We start from the raw sequence: 27,080 nt of genomic DNA, 5'->3' as shown, positions 1-27,080 counted from the left end.
TTCTGGACTCCCCCACCATCGGGAACATCCTTCCTGCATCTACCCTGTCAAGTCCTGTTAGAATTTTATAGGTTTCTATGAGATCTCCCCTCACTCTTCTGAACTCCAGCGAATATAAGCCTAACCAACTCAATCTCTCCTCATACGTCAGTCCTGCCATCCCAGGAATCAGTCTGGTAAACCTTCGCTGCACTCCCTCTATAGCAAGAACATCCTTCCTCAGATAAGGAGACTATAGCGGCACACGATATTCCAGGTATGGCCTCACCAAGGCCCTGTATAATTGCAGCAAGACATCCCTGCTCTTGTACTCGAATCCTCTCGCTATGAAGGCCAACATACCATTTGCCTTTTTTACCACCTGTTGCACCTGCATGCTTACCTTCAGCGACTGGTGTATGAGAACACCCAGGTCTCACTGCATATTCCCCTCTCAGATTATAGCTGTTCAGATAATCTGCCTTCCTGTTTTTGCTACCAAAGTGGATAACCTCACATTTATCCATATTATACTGCATCTGCCATGCATTAGCCCACTCACTCAACTTGTCCAAATCACCCTGAAACCTCTCTGCATCCTCCTCACAACTCACCCTTCCACCCAATTTTGTGTCATCTGCAAATTTGGAGATATTACATTTAGTTCCCTCATCTAAATCATTAATGTATATTGTGAATCGCTGGGGTCCTAGCACCGATCCCTGTGTAAATCTGAGTTCTTTTTGCCTTCAGTCTGGTTCAGTAAATATACCGAGTCGGATGTGTAGGTAAAATCAATTACTTTATTAGCCGACTGACTTACTCTAATACAACGACACTGACTCCACCCAGAGTCTGTCTGGTCCACCAGAGTAAGTGAAGTTTGTGATACAGGTGCTACTGTTTATACATTAAGATTCATGCTACACCTCCTTGTTTAACCAATCAGTGCGGTACAATTCGACTTCACCCACGTGGTGACATGCAATACATCTGTTGCTGAGGTTAACAATACACTCCATTCTCAATACATACTTGTTACCAACATAATATTGTTTTGCACCAGCAAGATAAAAGAAAGCGGACAAGCAAGCTAATTAGCAAGAGCATAGGAATCATCAATAAACACTCTGGTCTCACTCCTTACATTGATCATGAGTTCTGTCTCTACCTTGTGACAAGTAATTGTGGCGCATCCGGCTATCTCTATTAGGTGTACATTCCTGAGTGTTTCGTGCAGTCTGCAGCTACAAGTAGTGGCAGCTCACGAAGATAAGAGGGGCCTAGCACTCCTTATCACTCACACAGGGATGGACATCATTTGATTCACAGGAGTCCATATGTTCCAAACCACAGGGAGTCACACAATCAGGCCATAAAGAACAGATGTCCTTGCAATTACCAGTGTCAGCTAGTCTTTACAGTCTCACACGCTCTGCCTTTACTTTTAACTATTTCATTGTGGTTTCTGCCACTTAAAATCAAAGCTCAGCAAAGCTACTATTCCTAACTTGGCTATATTTCCCATTAAGCATAGTGCCATGCCTTACTGCTCACTTCCACACCTGCGGTACCCCACTAGTCACTGCCTACCATTCGGAAAAAGACCCATTTATCCCTGCTCTTTGTTTCCTGTCTGCCAACCAATTTTCTATCCATTGCAATACACTACCCCGAATCCCATGCGCTTTAATTTTGCATGCTAATCTCTCATGTGGGACTTTGTTGAAAGCCTTCTGAAAGTCCAAATAAACCACATCCACTGGCTCCCCCTCATCAACTCTACTAGTTACGTGCTCGAAGAATTCTAGTAGATTTGTCAAGAGTGATTTCCCTTTCGTAAATCCATGCTGACCCTGCCCGATTCTACCACTGTTCCCTAAGTGCTCTGCTATAAAATCTCTTCTCCATAAAGCTTTTTTTTCACTTATTTGTGAGCTTTTTAAAAAAAAAAATCTCCCTCAACACCCCTCCTCCACCTCACCTTTCTTGAATTCAGTGACTTGAATTGGATCAAGGGGCTCTAGCAAAAAACAGGTACCTTCTGTTCTCCATGTATCTGTCTTGAGAAGGAGTCTCTGGGCTATTTGACCATGGAGGGTATTATATCTCTTCCTTGGTATTTCCTATCCTTTTAATAGTGCAGCTAGTTGTAAAATACTAAACCTAAAACTCTCAATGCTTTCTGCATTAAGAAATATGTTTAATGTATTTACTTGCATTTAAATTGACTCACATTGATTTGGCTTGATTGGCAGCACCCTTGCCTCTGATTCGCAGGTCATGGGTTGATTATCTTATTGGTGTGACTTGGGGAGATAGACCCATCATTAGGGGCTAGTATTCTTTGCACCCAACTCCATATAACCATGCAACAACCCTGATATAATGTGTCATGGCTTATCCTAGCTGGTCATGGTGAGCTCATCAGTACTTCCATAGTATATGTACGTGGGGTGGGGGTCCCTCAGATTAGCTTTGCTGAACTTGTGGTTTTGTTTAAGTGGATTGTGTCCTGTCAGGGAGAATGTGTGCACTCTGTCAGGCAAACAGAAACTATACTTATGTACTCTTCACGGCAGTTTTTTGTTAGATTCTGCTACCCTTCTTGCCTGGGAGTATTGAAGTGAAGCCTACTTTCTGGTCTCTGTCGAAATAACTCACAAGCAGTTGCTAGGAGGCTGATGCTAGTGAGCTAAGGGAATTTGCACAGAGGAATTAGTAAACTCAAAATGGTGCGAGCTGTTCTTCCTCAATAGTTCTGAGATTTTAATGTCTCTTACACCTTTATTACTGTTGCATTTTATTTTCCATCTTTTCTCTATTTCCTTCAAAGCAAGAATGGAGCCAGTTCCTCCTATTGAAGCACTCAGATTTTCAGCCTAGTTGCCGATCAGTTATTGTCTTCAACTCTGGTTTCATAAAGTCATAGAATGGTAACAGCACAGAAGGACAAGCCCGACTTGTCCGTGCCAGCTCTTTGTATGAGTTGCTCATCTAGTCCTGATCCACGGCCTTTTCCCTGTAGCCCTGCAGTTTTTTCCTCTTCAGATAATTATCCAATTCCCTTTTGTAAGCCATGATTGAATCTGTCTCCACCACACTCCCAGGCAATGCATTCCAGATCCTAACCACTTGCGTTTAAAAAAAAAGTTTTTCCTCATGTTGCCTCTGGTTCTTTTGCCAGTCACCTTAAATTAGTGTCCTCTGGTTCTCAACCCTTCTTCCAATGGGAACAGTTTGTCTCTATCTATTCTGTCCAGACCCCTCATGATTTGCAACACCCCTATCAAATCTCCTCTTAATTGTCTCGAACAGCCCAGTTTTGTTAATCTATCCATGTGACCAAAGTGTCTCATCCCTGGAACTATCCTCATAAATCTTTTCTGCACCCTCTACAATGCCTTCGCATCCTTCCTGAAGTTTGGTGCCCACAATCGGGCAGAATACTCCAGTTGAGGCCAAACCAGTGTTTTAGAAAGGTTCACCATAACTTCCTTGCTTTTGTACTCTCTGCCTCTCTTTATAAAGTCCAGCATCCCATATTAACTCTTTTCCCTTATTACCTGCTTTCTTAACCTACCCTACTGCCTTCAGCAATTTGTGCACATATGCCCCCAGGTCCCTCTGCTCCTGCACCCCGATATCCTTTTATTTTGTACTGCCTTTCCTTGTTCTTCCTACCAAAATGTATCACTTCACACTCCTGGTAAGAGGTTGCATAAGGACATTTTATTTACCTGCCCAGCGCTGTAAACCTGTTCTTCATTCTCTGCTTTTCTTTGCTTGCATTTCCTAGCATTAGATGGTTAAATATTGGCAGGCGCTGGGGCTGATCCTGTTATGCACGTTTCCAACGGGGGTTGTTGGATAGTTGTCAAGACTATTGAACAACTTAACTGCTGAGTCATTGGAGAGTTCTTTAGAAACCTACTTTAGTGACATCTATTTTCAAAACTCCCAAAGCCAATTTTACATGTTTGTAGTACTTTTTGAACTATTCAGCATCTGTTTCTTTGTAGTTGTACAGTTGTTTAAAAACCTCAGTTCATTCTTTCCACACACTGTGCAATCTCAAACCAAGGGCGGCACAGTGGTTAGCATCGCAGCCTCACAGCTCCAGCGACCCGGGGTCGGTTGTGGGTACTGCCTGTGTGGAGTTTGTAAGTTCTCCCTGTGACTGCGTGGGTTTCCACCGGGTGCTCCGGAGGGTTTCCTTCACAGCCAAAGACTTGCAAGTTGATAGGTAAATTGGTCATTGTAAATTGCCCCTAGTTTAGGTAGGTGGTAGGAGAATTGAGGGAAGGTGGGGATGTGGTAGGGAATCTGGGATTAATGTAGGATTAGTATAAATGGGTGGTTGATGGTCGGTACAGACTCGGTAGGCCTAAGGGCCTGTTTCAGTGCTGTATCTCTATGACGCTAAGGTTAATGGGACCATTTGTTCCCAAGACAGTTCTCCCAGATTGGGCCCAGAGATGTGAGAAATGGTTTGGGCTAACTTAGCCACTGTGTTTTTGTTTAACACTGGTCAGTCCAGTGCTTTGTTGGTATACATACAAGGCTGAAGCAGATGATGAAACAGGGTCTTGGGGAGAGATCAGGACAGATTTTTGGATTGCTATAGCAAAGACAGAATGACCCATGGAATGACCTCTCGGAAACATTGGATTTAAACTGCCATTTTTTTTTCTCCATTTCTGGTGATAAGCGTTCCCTTGCTGGCCTAGTGGGTGAAATCTCTGCCTGGTGCAGTCCAGAGCCATTCAGGCCACACGAGTCTCTGCTTCCATTCTCAGTGTGTGCTGGTTTTGTCAGGGTGTTACAGTTAGCCTTTTGGCAGTGGATGGGGGATGGTGGTGGGGTGCCTTGACTAATGAAGGGAAAGAAAATCTGCTGAGGTTCCCAGTTCTGATCACTGTTGCAAAATGCAGGGGTATGGCCGCGCCCTCCCTTCCCTGCAGGTAAAATGGCCTTCCAACATTCATTGTTGAAGCGCATGCACGCATAAAGTGAATAGTACCTTCCCGGAGTGACCTGAAACTGGCCATACAACTGTTCTCGAGCATAGGTTAGTGTCTTCAGGAGAGATACAAAGAACAAAGATAATTACAGCACAGGAACAGGCCCTTCGGCCCTCCAAGCCTGCGCCGATCCAGATCCTCTCTCTAAACATGTCGCCTATTTTCTAAGGTTCTGTATCTCTTTTCTTCCTGCCCATTCATGTATCTGTCTAGATACATCTTAAAAGACTCCATCGTGCCCGCGTCTACCACCTCCGCTGGCAACGCGTTCCAGGTGCCCACCACCCTCTGCGTAAAGAACTTTCCACGCATATCCCCCCTAAACATTTCCCCTTTCACTTTGAACTCGTGTCCTCTAGTAATTGAAACCCCCACTCTGGGAAAAAGCCTCTTGCTATCCACCCTGTCTATACCTCTCATGATTTTGTACACCTCAATCAGGTCCCCCCTCAACCTCCGTCTTTCTAATGAAAATAATCCTAATCTACTCAACCTCTCTTCATAGCTGGCGCCCTCCATACCAGGCAACATCCTGGTGAACCTCCTCTGCACCCTCTCCAAAGCATCCACATCCTTTTGATAATGTGGCGACCAGAACTGTACGCAGTATTCCAAATGTGGCCGAACCAAAGTCCTATACAACTGTAACATGACCTGCCAACTCTTGTACTCAATGCCCCGTCCGATGAAGGAAAGCATGCCGTATGCCTTCTTGACCACTCTATTTACCTGCGTTGCCACCTTCAGGGAACAGTGGACCTGAACACCCAAATCTCTCTGGACATCAATTTTCCCCAGGACTTTTCCATTTACTGTATAGTTCACTCTTGAATTGGATCTTCCAAAATGCATCACCTCGCATTTGCCCTGATTGAACTCCATCTGCCATTTCTCTGCCCAACTCTCTAATCTATCTATATTCTGCTGTATTCTCTGACAGTCCCCTTCACTATCTGCTACTCCACCAATCTTAGTGTCGTCTGCAAACTTGCTAATCAGTCCACCTATACTTTCCTCCAAATCATTAATGTATATCACAAACAACAGTGGTCCCAGCACGGATCCCTGTGGAACACCACTGGTCACACGTCTCCATTTTGAGAAACTCCCCTCTACTGCTACTCTCTGTCTCCTGTTGCCCAGCCAGTTCTTTATCCATCTAGCTAGTACACCTTGGACCCCAAGCGCCTTCACTTTCTCCATCAGCCTGCCATGGGGAACCTTATCAAACGCCTTACTGAAGTCCATGTATATGACATCGACAGCCCTTCCCTCATCAATCAACTTTGTCACTTCCTCAAAGAATTCTATTAAGTTGGTAAGACATGACCTTCCCTGCACAAAACCATGTTGCCTATCACTGATGAGCCCATTTTCTTCCAAATGGGAATAGATCCTATCCCTCAGTATCTTCTCCAGCAGCTTCCCTACCACTGACGTCAGGCTCACCGGTCTATAATTACCTGGATTATCCCTGCTACCCTTCTTAAACAAGGGGACAACATTAGCAATTCTCCAGTCCTCCGGGACCTCACCCGTGTTTAAGGATGCTGCAAAGATATCTGTTAAGGCCCCAGCTATTTCCTCTCTCGCTTCCCTCAGTAACCTGGGATAGATCCCATCCGGACCTGGGGACTTGTCCACCTTAATGCCCTTTAGAATACCCAACACTTCCTCCCTCCTTATGCCGACTTGACCTAGAGTAATCAAACATCTGTTCCTAACCTCAACATCCGTCATGTCCCTCTCCTCGGTGAATACCGATGCAAAGTACTCGTTTAGAATCTCACCCATTTTCTCTGAGTCCAAGCATAACATTCCTCCTTTGTCCTTTAGTGGGCCAATCCTTTCTCTAGTTACCCTCTTTCTCCTTATATATGAATAAAAGGCTTTGGGATTTTCCTTAACCCTTTTTGCTAAAGATATTTCATGACCCCTTTTAGCCCTCTTAATTCCTCGTTTCAGATTGGTCCTACATTCCCGATATTCTTTCAAAGCTTCGTCTTTCATCAGCCGCCTACACCTTATGTATGCTTCCTTTTTCCTCTTAGCTAGTCTCACAATTTCACCTGTCATCCATGGTTCCCTAATCTTGCCATTTCTATCCCTCATTTTCACAGGAACATGTCTCTCCTGAACGCTAATCAACCTCTCTTTAAAAGCCTCCCACATATCACATGTGGATTTACCTTCAAACAGCTGCTCCCAATCTACATTTCCCAGCTCCTGCCGAATTTTGGTATAGTTGGCCTTCCCCCAATTTAGCACTCTTCCTTTAGGACCACTCTCGTCTTTGTCCATGAGTATTTTAAAGCTTACGGAATTGTGATCACTATTCCCAAAGTAGTCCCCTACTGAAACTTCAACAACCTGGCCGGGCTCATTCCCCAACACCAGGTCCAGTATGGCCCCTTCCCGAGTTGGACTATTTACATACTGCTCTAGAAAACCTTCCTGGATGCTCCTTACAAATTCTGCTCCATCTGGACCTCTAACACTAAGCGAATCCCAGTCAGTGTTGGGAAAATTAAAATCTCCTATCACCACCACCCTGTTGCTCCTACATCTTTCCATAATCTGTTTACATATTTGTACCTCTATCTCACGCTCGCTGTTGGGAGGCCTGTAGTACAGCCCCAACATTGTTACCGCACCCTTCCTATTTCTGAGTTCTGTCCATATTGCCTCACTGCTCGAGTCCTCCATAGTGCCCTCCTTCAGCACAGCTGTGATATCCTCTTTGACCAGTAATGCAACTCCTCCACCCCTTTTACCTCCCTCTCTATCCCGCCTGAAGCATCGATATCCTGGGATATTTAGTTGCCAATCATGCACTTCCCTCAACCAAGTCTCAGTAATAGCAATAACATCATACTCCCAGGTACTAATCCAAGCCCTAAGTTCATCTGCCTTACCTACTACACTTCTTGCATTAAAACAAATGCACCTCAGACCATCAGTCCCTTTATATTCATCATCTGCTCCCTGCCTGTTCTTCCCCTTAGTCACACTGACTTCATTATCTAGTTCCTTACAGGCTTTTGTTACTACCTCCTTACTGTCAACTGACCTCAATTGGTTCCCATCCCCCTGCCACATTAGTTTAAACCCTCCCCAACAGCGTTAGCAAAAGCACCTCCAAGGACATTGGTTCCAGTCCGGCCCAGGTGTAGACCGTCCAATTTGTAATAGTCCCACCTCCCCCAGAACCGGTCCCAATGTCCCAAAAATCTGAACCCCTCCTTCCTGCACCATCTCTCAAGCCACGCATTCATCCTGACTATTCTTTCATTTTTACTCTGACTATCACGTGGCACTGGTAGTAATCCTGAGATTACTACCTCTGAGGTCCTACTTTTTAACTTGGCTCCTAACTCCCTAAACTCTGCTTGTAGGACCTCATCCCGTTTTTTACCTATATCATTAGTGCCTATGTGCACAATGACAACTGGCTGTTCACCCTCCCCCTTTAGAATGTTCTGCAGCCGATCTGAGACATCCCTGACCCGTGCACCTGGGAGGCAACATACCATTCGGGAGCCTCGTTTTCGACCACAGAACCGCCTATCTACTCCCCTTACAATCGAATCCCCTACGACTATAGCCCTTCCACTCTTTTTCCCGCCCTTCTGAACAGCAGAGCCAGCCACGGTGCCATGGACCTGGCTACTGCTGCCTTCCCCTGGTGAGCCATCTCCCCCAACAGTATCCAAAACGGTATACTTGTTTTGGAGGGAGATGACCGCAGGGGACTCCTGCGCTGCCTTCCTGCTCTTTCTCTGCCTTTTGGTCACCCATTCCCTTTCTCCATCAGCAATCCTAATCTGCGGTGTGACCAATTCACTAAACGTGCTATCCACGACCTCCTCAGCATCGCGCATGCTCCAAAGTGAGTCCATCCGCAGCTCGAGAGCCGTCATGCGGTCTAACAAGAGCTGCAGTTGGACACACTTCCTGCACGTGAAGGAGTCAGGGACATCAGCCATGTCCCTGAGCTCCCACATTGAGCAAGAGGAGCATGACACGGGTCTGAGATCTCCTGCCATTTTTAATCTTAAGCTTAACTTAGTTAAATGAAAAAGGAACGAAAAGTTTTTACCAATCACAATAAAACCAGAGAAATCGAAAAAGCCTTACCTTATAAACACCCCACCGAGTCCTTTTTTTTTTGGTTAGAGGAGGAGGGCGGGTGGGAGACACGACAAGTGTGGTGTCTCGGGTTCAGAAACCGCCCAAATATATAGTGTTTTACTTACCCAGCAGCCCCCTGGCCTCCGCCGAAAAACAAAAGGAAATTAAATTTACTTTCAAACTGACCTTCCCAGCTGCTCACTCGCTCCTCCCGAAAAAGCTGCTGCAATGAAAGGAAAGTTATTTTAAACCGCCCAAATATATAGTGTTTTACTTACCCAGCAGCCCCCTGGCCTCCGCCGAAAAACAAAAGGAAATTAAATTTACTTTCAAACTGACCTTCCCAGCTGCTCACTCGCTCCTCCCGAAAAAGCTGCTGCAATGAAAGATTGTGGGGATGGTGAGGTAAGCGAATGAAGAAAAGAATATTCAGAGAAGTCCTGGTTTCTCTTGACTGGAATTTAGTGTCACTGAAATGAACGGAGTCAAACCAGTATAGTGAGTAAACATATCCTTAAGGTAAGTAGCCAACTGTTGTATCTGAAACTGCTTCATCTTTTCGCTCCCCCACTCAGGTTTTGTCGAAAAAGTAAAAATGCTATTGAATGTGCAGCTAGTCCACTGGTGCCCCAGCACTGTCGCATGGTGTCATAGGTCTGGAAGAACATCACCTGCCTGTGCACTTTGTGGAAATAATGTGCCAATATAATCATCTTACACATCTAATTCTTCTTTACCTGTCCCTCACGCTGTATGGCTCTTTTTATGCCTTTCTTTCCTTCCTCATTTTGCCGCCCCCGCCACTACATTCTCCATCTTTGCCCCATTTGCCTCTTTGTACTTTATCTTTCTCAATCATGAAAGTCAAACCTGAACAAAGTACATTAAAAACAGGACCCCAATATGGGTGGACTTTATAATACAATATATATCACTCCCCTCTCACCCTTGATCACCAGTCATTAAAATAATGGCATCACTTCCTAACTGACCCCCATGAATGCAGGAACATCTCCTTAAACTGGTTTCTAATTAGTAACATGGTTTCAAAATGTTTACAACATAGCACTGGACATGCTGAGAACTTCATACAGCACAACCCTCTTGGTTTTAAAAACTCTTCACTGTTGTCACAAGTCATGAACAGAGAATTGGTTGTAGTCATTCTTTTCAACGTGACCCTTTGTTCTGCTTTATCTGCAGGATATTTTCACACCAAGCTGCCAGTGGCCATCCCTTCCAAGATCTTGGACAAAGGCTTCCCTTGGTCTGCAAGACCCGTGGAGCAGCAGACTGCGAAAGCCGTGCTGGGCTGGCTGATGAGCAGCACTGTCATTGTTGTTGTAACTGGGAATTTGAAAGACGATATGTCATTTAGAAGCTTAGAGGAAGTGAAGAAGAGAAGGGTGAGGGAATTGGAATGAAGCTGTTGACCTTGGCGTTGCCCTGGCAACTTTGGAATTTGTTTGAGGATGCTCGTGGAGACATTGGCCAAGCTGGTTGTAGAGAAAGCAGCGCTGTTCTTCTAGAAACCTGTTCATTTGCACTGAGCCAGCTTTCAAAGGAACTGCTAGCGTTTATTAAAGGGATTTTTTTTAATTAGGAAAAGAATACTAGATCTCCATGAAAGAACTTGGCAAGATCCTTTGAACATTTCAGGAAAACAAATTGTGCACAATCTTTATGAAACTTTGTTACTAGCAACTACATCAGGAATAGACTAATACTTTATTTGAAAGAGGCATTTCAAAATATCAGTTTGGAGTTACTGTGGAACAAATAACAAGTAACGATTTCTGTGTATTGCATTGGATGCAGTTTTAATTACAAAATAAAATTCAAACAGGAAATAAATTAAAATCTTGAGGCCTCCAATAAACATAAAGGGAGAGAATTGGAAATGTATTTCCATGGAAAGGGTGGTTGCAATATGAAATACATTATCACAAGGAGCTGTTGAGGGTAAGTGAATCACATCCTAAGAGAGCAAATTCACTCAGGATGACTCCTGGAGAAGTGTCTCACTACAAACGAGGTCTGAGAATTGGAGCATACAGTTAGAGCCTTGTGTTCAACTCACTCGCACCTAATAAGGCTCTGTTCCAGGATTGTAACTTCAATGTATTTTCATTTAACACTTAGGAATATTGATGGGCAGCAAAAGACATTCTGGTCCATCCACCTTGCCCCACACAACTGCAATGCCTTGTGCATCAAGATATGTGAATCCTAAAAAGTGTGCAGTCTCCCAGGAGAGGTGAAAAGTTAATGAGCCCAATTTAGGGGGGTGGGGGGGAGGTTGTTGGAAGAGCTGGCGAGTTTCCCTCTGGCCCTGTTAACTGAAACAAGTCCAGGGAATCACTAACCCTGCTGAATGTTATACAGAGCCTACCTGTCATATGAGGTGATATCTACCCCACACAGAAACAGATCTTGGTTGAGGGAATTCACTGAATTGGCACTCTGTACCAGCTGGGAACCTGTTCCCACGATCCACTATTCCCTGGGAAAAGAACAACCTCCTGATAACTAATCAAGTTCTGACTTCATAACCTGAAGTTGTGATGGATATTTATATAGTGCCTTTAATGTAGGAAGATGCCCTGAAGGACCTACTTTGGGCCCTCCCGTTCGATGTGATTGGGTACCAAACTGAGTGGTACATTTACCTATTGAGCAAGCCCCAGAAATTTCAGTCATGACCAGAGCTGCACCCTATACCTGATGGTTTGCAGCTGTGTGTCTGGTTAAGCCCCTAAGAGTCCTACATAGAATAGAATCTTAGAGCATAGAAGGATGCCATTCGGTCTGTCATGTCTGTGCCGACTCTTTGAAGGAGCAGATCAATTTAATCTGCAGCCTTTTCCCCATAATCCTGCAAATTAGACCTCATTAAGTACATGTCCAATGGCCTTAAGTTCCTATGGAATCTGATTCTGCCACCCTTTCAGATAGCGTGTCCCATATCATAATAACCCTTTGTATGAAGCATTTCTCTTTTCCCCCTCTAGTTCCTTTGCCAGGTAGAGCTGCAATGTCTTCTGCTTCATGCCTTTGACTTTAAAACACATCATCTTTGTCTTGAAATGCACTATCTGGATCTGTTACTGATGGCCAAGAAACATAAATAAAACAATTTAATTTTTATTGTACCACAGGGAGAAACTTCAAATAGACTGGGTGACATCTCCATCTGTCAGCCTGCAGGCTGCATTGTGCATAGGAACATTGAAGTGTGAGGCTTTCCTTCAGAGGTAGTCACAACAAACCATGGCTTTAATACCTAGAGTGCTGACGACTGTCCCGCACCCTGCCATCAAACATCATCCTCCCACATCTCTGGGCCCTCTTAATTTCCCTTTAAATCCACAACAAGTGACCAATTAAAAACCCCTTTCTGGATTGGGGGTGGCGGTGAGAAAAGAAAGACACACTGCTTCTTTGGAAAATGAATAGTTATGAATGATTGTTTTTCAAAACAAAAATGAAAGTGTACCTTAGTGTTGTTTTTGAATGCTTGCTTAGAAAGTTGGTTCATTGTGCATTATTTTCTGATTAAGGATTAAGTGTTTGACTATCATTTGCATAGCTGTAGCCTCTCATACAATATGTCACAAAACAAACAAGTTATGAAATGCAAGGAGGCCATGAACTTTCTCGTTAGTAAAGTGCCAAAGGGAGGTGCACAAGGTCGAAAGCTTACACAAAGCTCTGGTGAGGCTCCATCTAGAGTATTGCATCCAGTTCTGGTCACCATACTTTAAGAAGGATATGAGGGTTAAAGAAATTTACCAGAATGGTTCGAGGGATGGGAGATTCTAGTTACAAGGTTAGGTTGGTAAAGGTGGGTTTGTTCTCCTTGGAGCCAAGGAGATTGAGGGGCGATTTAATAGAGGTGTACAGGATTATGACAGACTTGGATAAGTTAATCAAGGAAAAGCTGTTCTCATTAATTGTTGGTACAAGGACTAGGAAACACAGATTGAAGATTTTGGACAAGAGATGCAGGGAAATGTGAGGAGGAACCTTTTTACACAGTGAGTGGTAATGACCTGGAACTCGCTGCCCACGAGGGTAGTGAAAGTGGAGACAATCAATTATTTCAACAGGAAGTTGAATGGGTATTTGAAGGAAATAAACTTGCAAGGTTATGGGGATCGAGTGAGGAAGTGGGACTGTCTAAATTGCTCTGCAGAGCTAGCATGGATTTGATGGGCTGAACGGCCTCCTTCTGTGCTGCAAATTATTCTGATTCCAGGAAGAACTTGGCTGAAATGCTGAAGGACTGCTCACATCCATAGAATTAAATTGTACCTCTGTTTAGTAAAGGGGAGAATATTTGTGAAAAAAGTGCTCTAAACCAGCTGGGAAATTGGTCTTAATCAGTGGAGCTCATCAGAAATCAGCAGCCTCTTTTACATGGTGCCTAATTTACTGTTGGAAAAAGAAATTGGGCATAATGTAAAACAGGCTGCCGATTCACATCTCGCTATGGCTGCCTGTATCCTAACTTGCACCAAGTCCTGTTCATTCATCACCCATGTGTTTGCTGATCTACTTTGGCTCCTAGTCTAGCGACGCCTCGATTTTAAAATTAGCAACCTTGTTTTCAAATCCCACCATGGCCACACCTCTCCCTATCTCTGCAACCTCCTCCAGCCCAAGAAATCCTCCAAGATCTCTGCACTTCAATTTTGGCCTCTTGTGCATCCTGGATTTTGTTCTCTTCCCTCATTAGCGCCTGTGCCTTCAGTTGCATAGACCCTCAGTTCTGGAATTTCCTCCCTAAACCTCTCTGCCTGTCTCGTTTGATAATCACTCCTGTGAACCATCTTGCGAAGTTTTGCTTTGTTAACAGCGCTATATAAATGCAAGTTGTAATGACAAAGAACAATTTCACCATATCAAATTCACAAAGGTATTTACAGTTGAGGGAGTCTGTTCAGGCCAACTAACCCATCCTTCCCTCAAAGCCTGCAATCTCCCATTACAGTGCCTCACTGCCTCTTGAATGACTCCAGAGTTTGTGCCTCTACTCTTCTCTCCAGATACCAGTACAGGTATAGCTCACTCTGTGCAAAGAAACACTTCCTAATATGATCCAGAGCTCACCTTCTACCAATTTGTACCTCTTACACCACAGGGTGGCTGCAGTAGAACAGAGCCTGTGTTATTTCACCACATGGCATTGCTAGCAGTGTGCATGTGTATTCCTAACTTTTGCCATGCATTCAATTGCAACTAAATATTTTATTACCTTTTAACAATCAGGAATCCTGGCTGCTTTAAAGCTGCCAGTTCTGTTATCAAGAAAAGAAAAACTTTTTTTTTCTCTGCTGGATTACCTCATTTCCTTGCAGACTCAGAAATTGCTAACAACCATTCTAAGGATTAATCTAAAAGCAAAATACTGCGGATGCTGGAAATCTGAAACAAAAACAAGAAATGCTGGAATCACTCAGCAGGTCTGGCAGCATCTGTGGAAAGAGAAGCAGAGTTAACATTTTGGGTCACTGGTTCCGAAGAAGGGTCATTGACCCGAAACGTTAACTCTGCTTCTCTTTCCACAGATGCTGCCAGACCTGCTGAGTGATTGCAGCATTTCTTGTTTTTGCTAAGGATTAATCTGTCTGATTCAATTAGTGCCAAAAGAGCAGTTTTTAAGATGTAAGAAATTGTTCCAGTCATACTGGGTAATTGTTAAGCCCTTTTGTTTCAATATGATGAACTGCAACAGCTGGTGAAGCTGAGGGGGTGGGCTCCTGTCAATCATAGTTACCAAATCTAGTGTGGGGGTGGCTGTCAAGCTTTCCCTCCCCTCCCCATGACTTCCTGGCAAAAGTTGAGAAATATGTGTCTGACATCACCGGCCAGAAGCCCACATTCAGTCACATCCATTAATAGTGGCAGAACATACCATGATCTTCTGTATGAACAAATGGCCACCCAACATTCACTGTCCAGACTCCCACATGAGGAGTGGCCATATGGATGAATTACCGAAGGGAACATAGTGCCCCTGGGACTGTACCCCAGCAAGGTTGTCACCGGCATCCTGACCATCTCTTTGTAGGCCTGTGAAAAGGCCTTTATACTCAATAAGCTCTTCATTCTTAGATCAATCCCACCTACCGACCTCAGGATGTCTCTGATACTTTCCTTTCTCTCCAGAAATGCATCTAATTGTCTCTTGGCTCTATACTGCCCACTTCAACTAATGGTCCATTGGTAACTATTACCTTTTGGATAAAATGCATCTCTGGGACTTAATTTCTTTTTCTGAACCAACTATTTTTAAATTTGTGTCATAGCATGAACAGTACCTTAAACCAATGCAGGGAGATTCGTCTGTTTCATAGTTCTTTTTGAACGCATTTATGGTTTCACCAAAGTAAAGAACAGAGGAAATGTTTCTGCATTTGTTAAAGGGTTACCATACAGTGGCCAGAGAAAATCATCCATACTCACCTTTGATCTTTTTAACCACAGTAAACAATTTGCGGAATGTGAGCTTTATTTAATCAGTTAGGAAGGTGTCGTGTCTCACCAAGAAAATAAATGTGAGAGCTGTAAAGCCCATCTTATGGTGAATGAAGCCCAAACTCCACAAAATGGTGTGTCACTTATCGTTGTGAACTACATATGTCCACTCTCACTGGCAGCCACAATTGGAAAGTGTGAGTGTCCATGCAGTGACTATTGGATCGGGGGATGTGTGATGCCATCATCTGTCAAATAGCCTACATCTGTTCTCACATGAAGAATTGGCACTTGGCTGAGGTACAGGGCCTGGTGCCCATGGGAATCGATGACTTCAAAAGAGGATTAAGTGATAAAATTGCGCCTCCCACCCTGATACCTCCACCTCACACTGGCTGACAGCCTGTGGCATGATGAGCCTGTCTCCTGCAATACTGACACTGCTTCTCCAACATAGTCAGGCACAGGAACTGTTCCATATCAAATGGCCATGCTCCATTGACACTAATTAATGTATCTGCTTAAAAATTCGTCTCTGATTTAATCTCAATGTTACAGAGCAGAAATTAAGTCTGGATTCAGCTATTTGTTTAGTGTTAATGTGTGTGCTGGGTGCTGCACAATAAATATATGTGTATATATATTTATATATATTACCACTGGGACAATAATTACTGAATCACACTTTGATTGAAGAAACTGGCCAGCAGTGAAGGCAAGCCAATCTGTCAGGCAGAACTCTCATCACACGGTTAATAACCAGATGGGAGGAGCCTCCTTTGCCTCAGGCACTGATTAAAAAGATGAATTTATATTTATGTAGTTACTTCCCAGAAAGTACTTCAAATGCAATGAATTACATTGAACTGTGCTGACAGTGCTTTAACAAACACAGCAAGATCCCACCAACAGCAAGTTAATGACCAGCTGATTTGCTTTTGATGGTAGTGTTTGAGAAACAAATGTTAGCCAGCAAACTGGGAAACTCCCTGCTCTTCTTCAAATATTGCCATGGGATTGTGCAGGATGCACAGGGGGTGAGGACAGGATTGGCTATGATGCTCCTTTGGTCAAATAGCCTGCTCCCTCCCCACCGCACCCTTGCTCATATAGGCTGCTGATACAGTCAAACATAAATAGTGGCCATTTGAATGAAGTAATGGAAGATGACAGCTAGGAGTGAACACTAAGGATCATGAGAACAGGTTACATAAACTGGGCTTTTTTCCCTTGAATATAAAAGATTGCAAGGGGGTTTGATTGAGATGATAAAAGGATTTGATAGGGTAGATATGGAAAAACTACTTCCCCCTGATGGTGGAATCAAGAACAAGGGAACATAATCTTAAAAGTAGAGCTCAGTCATTCAGGAGCAGAGCAATTTTTTGCACAAAGGGTGGTGGAAATCTTGAACTGCTAGGAGGTTTGGAGCTTACAAGACGGAGGTAGATAGATTGATGTTAGGTAAGGATATTAAGGGATGTAGAGCAAAGGCAGATAAATGGAATTGAGGTGCAGATCAGCCATGATCTAATTGAATGGCGGAGAAGACAAGTGGGATTTGAGAGAATGAATGGTCTGTTTCTAATGTTCTTAGGAGAGAAATGAAAAGGAAAGAATTGGTATAATAAATAAACAAAGTGTGCTCATCAAGAAACCTCCCCAGCCGCACAGGTCACTTAAAGCTCAGCGTTAGACTAATATTTCCCTGCTGGCCTAATCAGTAAATCCACTGTGGACCAGAAGTCCTCAGCCTCTGTTGCATTCTATGTTCAGGTGCTACAATTGGCCTCAGTGCCTCTGGGCCCAAGAGAGGCCAATCCCCTTGCAGGAAAAAGTGCTATATTCTTTGATTGGCCTTGGTTGCGATGTCCTTTCCATTGAACAGGTTGGCTACCACCTGTAGAACTGTACATCAGCACAAGTTAGTTTCTTCAGGAGAGTAGGAACAAATATTAGAATAAAGAGTCCTTATTTTGCTGAATGCAGCATTTATTAATCAATTATTATCCACTGCAAACTTTAGAATCGCTACAGCTTATTGGAGGAGATAACAAGACTCTGAAATTATTTGTCTGCTGTGGAATTCCTTACGTTCCCTTATCATGTGCACTTAAATGTGATGTGCTGTTTTACTTCAGCAAATGTCTCAGCCATTGATCAAATTGTACACCACAACATGATTCCCCCACTGGTTTTGACTATCCGTGTGTGTCTTCTGACTCGCCAGTCAACTTACAGCCCAATTCAAACCATTCTATTGGGCCATTCCTTTCGGCAGTGGTGGTGTCATATGCACATACTAAAACAACAACAACTTGCATTTATATAGTGCTATAAACATAGTAAAGCATTCCAAGGTGCTTCACAGGGGTATCGTCCTGCCCAATATCTGAGGTTGAACCAGACCAGCAACGCCGACATTCTAATTGAGCTCAGTTTCTGGCTCTATACCCAAGACCATCTACTTCCACCTCTGTAACATCACTCGTCTCAGCTCATCTGCTGCTGCAAACTTCATCCATGACTTTGTTATCTGTAGACTCGACTATTCCAATATTCCCTTGGTTGGTCTCCCAACTTGGACCCTCTGTAAACTTGGGTTCATCCAAAACTCACACCATGTCCTGTGCACCCAACACCTCTCTGGCAATAGATAGGGAGATACTGTTCCTGTTGGCGGCGGAAGGGTCGAGAATCAGAGGACACTGAGTTAAGGTGATTGGCAAAAGAAGCAATGACGACATGAGGAAAAACATATTTACACAGTGTGTGGTAGGTATGTGGAAGGCACTGCCCGAGAGTGTGGTGGAGGCAGATTCAGTCGTGGCTTTCAAAAGGGAATTGGGTAATTCTCTGAAGCGAAAAAATTTGCAGGGCTATGGGGAAAAGATGGGGGAGTGGGACTAGATGAGTTGCTCTTCCAGAAAGCTGGCACAAAAACAACAGTCCAAATGGCCTCCTTCTGTGCTGTAACCATTCTCTGATTCTATCATATGATTTAAAAATTCTCATCCTTGATTTCACGTCCCTCCACGACCTCACCCCACCCTATCTCTATAACCTCCTCCAGCCCTACAACACTCCAACATCTTTGAACTCTTCCAATTCTGGCTTCTGTGCCTTCGCAATTTCCTTCGTCCCACTAGCGTTAGCAGCATCACCTGCCTAGGTCTCAAGCGTTGGAATTTCCTACCAGTCTGACCAAGCTTTTAATCAGTTGTGCTAATACTTCCTTACGTGGCATGGTGTCAATTTTGTTTGATAGCCGCTGCTGTGAAGCACTTTGGGACGTGTTATTAATGACGCTGAATAAATGCAAGTTATTGTTTTTAATGATGGGTTAAAAGAATTTTGTAAAAGATTATTTTGATCAAAGGACAAAAATCATCATATCACATAACTTGCAATACATTTTTATCTACTTGTGGACCTCCCATGGTGTTGCTCACAGTGAGTGCAAAATAAGATGGAGCAATTCTTTTTTACACAAGAATGAAGAGGGATCAGAAGTAGCAAACAGGCCTGGAATTGGGAAAGGTATTCATGAGAAACGTGCCCAGACACAGTGAAGTAAAAATTTAATTTCTTTTTAACTGAGGAGGCAATTGGCAACATAGAATTGATTTTTTTGGTGCAGTGGACACAACTAAGGTAGGAAGTGTAGTAGATGGAAAACTTTATTATATTGGGAACGTCCCATAGCACTGCTCACAGTACATCAGAGGTTAGAACAGGAACATTATACCATGTAAAACACCAATCCTAAAAAGTAAGAAAATATCCCTTAGCCCTCAAAATCTATTTGATAAGTAAACGCTAGGTCAGGTTAATTGTTATTCAGGCCGGAGATCAGGACATTGACTTTGCTTGTGGAAAGGTCAATTAAGAGCCTGCAGACTTTGTACTAATATTTCTGTTCCATAAGAGTTTCCAAATGACTGACTTTGTTTCTAGATATGTATTTTTAAAGTGTGGCACACATATTTGCTTTACACCTTGCAGGATGTCTGAACCTTATCCACCAGCTTAAACATCCACTCCCTCCACCACCAGTGCACTGTGGCTGCAGTGTGCACTATCTACAGTTTCCACTGCTGTAAGTCGCCAAGGCTTCTTCAACGCCACCACCCACATCCGCGACCTCCAGTAATCTAGAAGATCAAGGGCAGCAGTTGCATGGGAAAACCATCAGGTCCCCCTCCAAGCCTCACAACCATCCCAACTTAGAAATATATTGCTATTTCTTCATTGTCACTGGGTCAAAATCCTGGAAACTCCTTATTAGCTGCACCATGGGAATACCTTCACCACCTGGACTGCAACAGTGCAAGAAGATGGCTCACCATCACCTTCCCAAGGCCAACTAGGTCTAGGCAATAAATGCTGGCACATCCCAAGAATGAATAATACTAATAATAAGTTGAATTGGATTGAAACGGCTATTATATATATTTTATTCTATAATATTGCTGGCGAATCTTTTGCTATGTTGCACACAATGAGTCAGGATGTTCTGCTTTATAAAGACACGAGGTTCATTTCATAACCCCAGGTTTCTAACTTGTGGGTAATCAACATTTTAGATTTTATTTTTGAAAATATGATACAGTTTATAGTTGAGCAAACAGCTTTGAGTTACCACGTAAACAGGCTCCATTTCTGTCCCCCACCTTAATGACAGGAGATTAAAGTCCCAGCCTTGAGGTATTTACTGCCCTGGTAATAAGGAGTGATTAATGGTTCCTAAACCTCTTTTGGCAACATCAGGCATATAATCATAGTACAATGAGTTATAACAGGAATCATTCTGCAGCTCCATCTGGAATGTACACTGCAGTTACTGATTTTATTCCCTCAGTAAATGATTAATGTAACCAGGGCCTCCCAGTATGTTGTGGTGTCTTCTTTTCCTTAGGTTTGTCCTGACCAAAGTAACACTATTAGCTTAGGATAATTTATATTTTAATTACTCATATAATTAATCCCCTCAAACACTTCTCCACCCCAATACCTCTAGTCTCACAACACACCTGCACAAAGATGATCACCAGGTGCCTTCCTCTAACTGACCCTTCAAGCTGGCTTCTCCCAAAGATTGCTTACAATCCATGAATGGACACTAGCCTATCTAATGTCCTCAGCAAAGATTCAGTAAGGATTCCCCCTCATACATAAAATAAATTAAACAAAGCTCTGTATTAGCCCCATTCGTGGTTTTGCTGTCTTTGTTCTCAAGTCCTTTGACCTTGGTCTTGGGACCTGCTTATATCAAATCTCTCTGAGTTAATCTTGTATTCACTGCATTGATATCATGTCCCTGTATTCCTGAACTTTGATTTTTTGGGCTCTGATATTGAGTCTCTTTTGTCTTGATGCTGGATGAGGTCTAGATCTCATCACACTATCTGTGATTTTATTTCCCAAACTTTGATCTAAGGGCTCTTAAACTCTAATATTGAAACCCCTGGAACCCAGATTTAAGATTCCCCTGGATCTGATATCTTGAGCTTTGGTATCTGCAGCTGATCTCCATTTGATCAAAACGGGAACTTTGCTATGTCACTTTTCCATGAACAGTGAGCTTTGAAGATGCTAATAGCACCTTGGCCACAACTTTTTGCAAGCTATTTGGAAGGCTTCCAATCTTGACAACATTGATCTTCAGAAGCAAAAATGAAAAGCTAGCACTGTTAAGTGCGGGATCTTTGCTAACAAAATCTGTGCCAATAAGGTGCACTTAAAAAGCAATTAGAAAGACTAGAAATTAACAGCGCAAAGAAAAACACTTTGATACAACAGTGATTGATGAGGATTTGTACTTGTAGTTTGCAATACCTTTTACTTCTTTGGCCTCCTTATCTCGAGAGACAATGGGTAAGCGCCTGGAGGTGGTCAGTGGTGTGTGGAGCAGCAAATAATACCTTTTACTACAATGTTGGTATTGTCATGACGAAAGTCCTGAGTAGAGGAAAGACACTTCCTCAACCGGCAAGATAATGATCGATGGATTGACATCATTCACTATTAGAAACCACTGTTTAAAGTGTAGTACAGTGTTGGTTTGTTGGAACTGCTATCCTTTGGATGACACCAGGGGCTTGACTTTTAGCCCCAGCCAAGGCTGGGATCAGAGGCAGATGGATGCTATAAATAGCCCTGTTGGCTCGTTCCCAGGTCCCATCCAGGCCCTGGGCCATTATTGGGGAGGTGGAATGGATGGGGGTGGTAGCAGGGTCACACATCTGTGTGCAGTGGGTAGCTGACACAGCTCATTAAGCACCTATTGGGGCCAGTTAAAGGAGGCTGACTGGCTACAGTGTGCACTATCTACAGTATCAACTGCTGTAAGTCGCCAAGGCTTCTTCAACATCACCATCTAAATCCGTGACCTCCGCTAATTTAGAAGATCAAGGGCAGCAGGTGTATCGAAAAACCATCAAGTTCCCTGCAAACCACACTACCATCCTGACAGTGGTGGCCTAGCTGCAAGATTAAGTTGGAGTGAGGGTACCTCCATTTTGAGGCGCTCTCTCCCTTACTTACCCTCTATTGCTGCCTGCTGCTCCTTTCAAGCTGGAAGGCCTCGGATTGGCCCTCCAGCTTTGAGAGCCCAACCACTGTCCTTAATTGGATGGCGAGCCTGCCATCTGGCTATTAATTGGCCGCAACCCCCAATGTGAAAATTGGGGCCTGTGACTGTTTTCCACCCCGGGGACAGGTTTGGGACCCAGAAACAGTCCCAACCTTTGTTTCTTTGCCCCCAGAGGGGAAATCTGGCCCCCAGGGCACTGTTTACTTATTCAGAAAAATCCCATGGCAATATTTGAAGAAGAGCAGGGTGTTTTCTGAGGGTTCTGTCCAACATTCCTCCCTCGACCACTGCTGTGAGAAATAGCAATAGGAGGCACTCTTTCAAGATTGGAGCAGAAGCACTCTTATTGGGACAGATTAGAGGAAGCTTTACTCTGCATCTAACCTGAGCTGTTCCTGACCTGGGAAGGCTTGATACTGAAAATGGGTGCCTAAGGTGGAAAATATTCCATTCTCGAATCACTATCACCCTTCATCTTGAAAAGTGCAAAAAAAGTCAAAAGAAAAGGGGACATTTTCTCTCAGTCTGATCTTATCCACCTCCTGAGCTGCAGTGTTGAGAATTCTGCTGTTGCCAACAGATCCAGGTGTTAAAAGAGCTATTTGATGATGTAATATATCTTAAGGGTGAGAAGGAAAGAGATGAAAAATTATTTGAGAAATGATTGCATTATTCAAAGGCCCAAGACCTTGACTTAACATGCTGGAGCTGGCCCACTATTATGGTAAGCCTGTGTCTGTGGTATGTTAGTTATTCTTTGCATCTCAATGCAGATTGTGTCTCTGATGAACTACACTCACTGCTAAATATAGCGTTACCTGTTTACATCTAGAGCTTTGCAGCTAAACCCTCAGTAAAGGCACACGCTCCCTTAATTACAGGGAATGGTAGTATTGCGATTATGTTACTGGACTAGTACTCCAGAGGCCCGCAATAATGATCCAGAAACTTGTGCTTAAATCCCACCATGGCAGCTGGGGAATTTAAATTCAGTTAATAAATAAATCTGGAATAAAAGTCTTGTACCAGTAATGGTGACCATGTAAATATCGGATCAATGCCTCCGCAGAGATCATCCAACTCCACATAGCCCAGGGATTGAAGCTGTGGCATTCCTGAGCTGTGTGGCCCTGCTCCATACTGTGAATTAATACATGAAGGAGAATCAAAAAATAAATGTAAGCACCATCGTCTGAAAGCCACAGCCAAACCCGGAACATAAGGACAAATTGATGAAAGGTCACAGACCTGAAACGTTAACTCTGCTTCTCTCTCCACAGATGCTTCTAGACCTGCTGAATATTTCCAGCACTTTCTGTTTTTACTTCAGATTTCCAGCATCTGCAGTATTTTGCTTTTACATAAGGAAAATAGATTTGTTTGTACCAATCATTTGGATCGATCCTCACAGGCAACGGACCCAATATGTCAACTGGCACCCCTCCAGGCTCCACACACTCAAAGATTTGGCTCGATCAGATGATGCTTGCAGCAGCGATGATACACTGATAGTAAGTATCACCTAAGTGTATGCGATCAAACCTCTTGGTTATGCTCTGCTGCTTTATGGAGAAACGCCTTGTTAAAGGTGCCACTTGACTTGCTTGTCCAGCAAAGCTCCGAGGACGAGACTTTGGCTTCCAGCAGAAAGGTTGCATTTGCTGAATATAAATTCAGATGTGCAATGAAAGTAGAAGTATGTGTTATATCATGTTTGTGTATGAAGGATATTACAGGCAGTGCTATATCACAGTGCACGTTTCATTGGGGTAATTGAAGAAAGTGAATGGGAGAGGTTCAATTATGGTACAGGATAGGTCACATACAAAATTGCTTATATATTGAGAAAGAAAAAAGAATGAAATTAAGTGGTAGGAAGGAGGGAAGAAAAAATTATATAAGCGCGTTTCACAACCTCAGGACATCACAAAGCATTTTTCAGCCAATGAAGTACTTTTGAAGTCTAATCACTGTTGTAATGAAGGCAGGGTTGAGTTGAGGGGAGGGGTCTAAGAGAGAGGGAGAAAGATTCCTAAAAAGTAAAGTTGTTCCATACCCCAACATTAGCATCCTTCACTTTGACGCGTACAGAAGTTCATTCGTAGGTCAGGTACAGAGTGAGTTAGATACAGACTAAAGCATAAGGCACAAAGTTATTAGAAATGGGAGATTTGTTGCCAGTGGTAAGTTCAGGTTACTGGGGGCAGGGTGTGCTCGGGAGGGGAGGGGTGATGGTGTGTTGAAGACATTCATACTCAACTTATTCTCAATGTGAAGTGAATAGAGTGTTTTGAATCTATTCCTATTGAACTTCCACTGGATGCTGTCAGCACACTCCACCAGGGTTTACACCAGTAATATACAATTTATCAGGTAATCGATTCTATTGCTTTATGCAACTGTTGGAACAATGATCACATCTCAGAGAATAAAAGATGCCTTTCATTTTTATGTTTTACAAAAGTTGCCAGAAAGATAACGTGTTTTTAAAAGATAATTCTTCTTTTAGATTCATGGAATGATCTTTGTTCCATAATATATTTGAAAAATGTATTCTTTCATGAGCTGTGAGCATTGCTGTCAAGGCTAGCATTTGTTGCCCATCCCTAATTGCGGTGAGCCACCTTCTTGATCTGCTGCAGTCCATGTGGTGTAGGTACACCCACAGTGCTCTAGGTACACCCACAGTGCTATGAGGGAGCTCCAGGATTTTGACCCAGTGACAGTGAAGGAACGGCAATATAGTTCCAAGTCAGGATGGCGTGTGACTTGGAGGGGAACTTGCAGGTGGGTGGTGTTCCCATGCATCTGCTGCCCTTGTCCTTCTAGGTGGCAGAGTTCGCAGGTTTGGAAGGTGCTGTTGAAGGAGGCTTGGCAAGTTGCTGCAGTACAGGGCTAAGGGGGGTACATTGGGGGCAGAAAGTAGGGGTGATGTGGGCCCTCCGCATTCAAATTCAGTGCAGAATGCTGGAGCGCAAGTCCCCTCTGTCTGATGACTATAAATCATCCGCTTGGAAAAAGAGTTTTGGAAATCTCAATTCAGTTCCAATTGGAGATGCATTCAGAGCACAAGGTAAAATTGGCACTGTCACCGGTATGGGAAATGGGAAATCCCTACAATGGTGTAATACCTCATCCAAAACAGCTTTTAAATCTAATACAACATTCTGCTATCTAAGACATGAGCACTTCTTTAGTGTTCTTTTACCACTGCCGATGAATTCCTGGAGAAAATACAAGAAAAAGTTTATTGCCTCACAGGCAGTCCTTCTCTCGATTTGATCTTCTAGCTTCCCCCACTCTCTTTCTCTATTGATAAACTTTGCCAATTCTTCCCTGAATATTCCTCTCTTGTTCTTCCAAATGCACAATGATGCTGATGGAGGAGTCTCAGATGTTGGCTGAAAGGTATGATTAGTATGAGCCAGGTTGTTGCATTAAATAGGCTGTGAGAAGGCTGTCCCAGATGTTAGTGAGGAGAACTTACCTGGGTTAACTGGGCTGTGATTACCTTAGTCTTATCCTGGATACAATGGCTCGGTGTCATTGCTGATAAGAAGATTGGATGGACCTATTAATCAACTGGGTGGCTTGCTAGGCCACTTCAGAGGCAGTCAGAGCCTATCATATATTGTGGGACTGGAGTCACAGGTAGGCCAGACCAGGTAGGGATTGGCAACTCCCTCCTGTGATACATTAGTGAATCAGTTGGGTTTTTGCAACAATTTTTCATAATTATACCAAAAAATTTGTTATGCATCCAATTCACCTTTGTGATTGGTGCAGTTGAGTTGGTGATTGGCACATGGTACAAGCAGGGAGCGTGTGGTTGAAGAGAAACAGTGCAGTGAAAAGTATGCACGATGCGTCTGAGGTTTAGTTTAGTTTAGTTTAGTTTAGAGATACAGCACTGAAACAGGCCCTTCGGCCCACCGAGTCTGTGCCGACCATCAACCACCCATTTATACTAATCCTACACTAATCCCATATTCCTACCACATCCCCACCTGTCCCTACATTTCCCTACCACCTACCTATACTAGTGGCAATTTATAATGGCCAATTTACCTACCAACCTGCAAGTCTTTTGGCTTGTTAAAATTCAAGGTTACGACTGTGACATTCGTTCCAAGCCAGGAAATACCATGATCACATCTGATACGTTGAGTCGGTTACCCAACCTGTCAAAAACCGGTGACATTTCATTGAATCTTCAGGTCGAACTCATTGACTCTGAAATCGAAGATGTACTACATGTTGACCTTATGAGTTTTGGTACATACAAATGTCAATAGATTCGACAAGAATGTCTGATGACCCTACTTTGCAGACCCTGATTGATGACTGGCCAGAGTCTTTCCAGAACGTCCCAGAGGCTATTCGACCATTTTGGCCATTCAGAGATGAACTTGGAATATCTCAGGGTGTCATCTTTAAAGGCAAACAAGTACTTGCTCCAAAATCTCTCAGACAGGACATCTTGCAACAGTTACATCAAGCATACATGGGTATAGACCCCACTAGTTGGTTGGCCAGAGAAACAGTTTATTGGCCAGGGATACACCATGACATTGAAATAGTCGTGAAGAACTGTGAGGCATGCCAAGCTCACATGCCCAGTTTTCAGAGAGAACCTCTGTTACCCCATGAAGTTCTTGCACATCCATGGGCCAGAATCACAATGGATCTCTTCAGTATCCATGGAGAGGATTTCATAGTCATGACACATTATTTCTCCAAATTCCCTATCATCCGTCAGTTGCATGGCACACCAAGCGCAACTATTTTGGACACTTTAAGTTCAATTTTCAGTCTTTTTGGGGCACCACAGGAACTTGTTTCTGACAACAGACCCCAGTACACAGGAACAG

The 27,080-nt window shown here is 43.5% G+C and overlaps 1 protein-coding gene across 1 annotated transcript in view; it reads left to right on the top strand.

Annotated features, from left to right (window-relative positions):
- Positions 1-10,425, top strand: part of LOC137352537 (kelch-like protein 25) — a 47,883-nt gene extending 37,458 nt beyond the window's left edge. Inside the window, exon 3 of the mRNA XM_068018113.1 lies at positions 10,338-10,425. The gene's annotated coding sequence lies outside the window, so the exon portion shown is untranslated. The remainder of the gene's footprint in view (positions 1-10,337) is intronic.
- Positions 10,426-27,080: the final 16,655 nt, after the last annotated feature.

The sequence above is a fragment of the Heterodontus francisci genome, chromosome 38 (assembly GCF_036365525.1).
Source record: "Heterodontus francisci isolate sHetFra1 chromosome 38, sHetFra1.hap1, whole genome shotgun sequence".
Taxonomy (NCBI): domain Eukaryota; kingdom Metazoa; phylum Chordata; class Chondrichthyes; order Heterodontiformes; family Heterodontidae; genus Heterodontus; species Heterodontus francisci.
The sequence above is the reverse complement of the archived record's forward strand: the minus strand, read 5'-3'. Positions and strand labels throughout refer to the sequence as shown.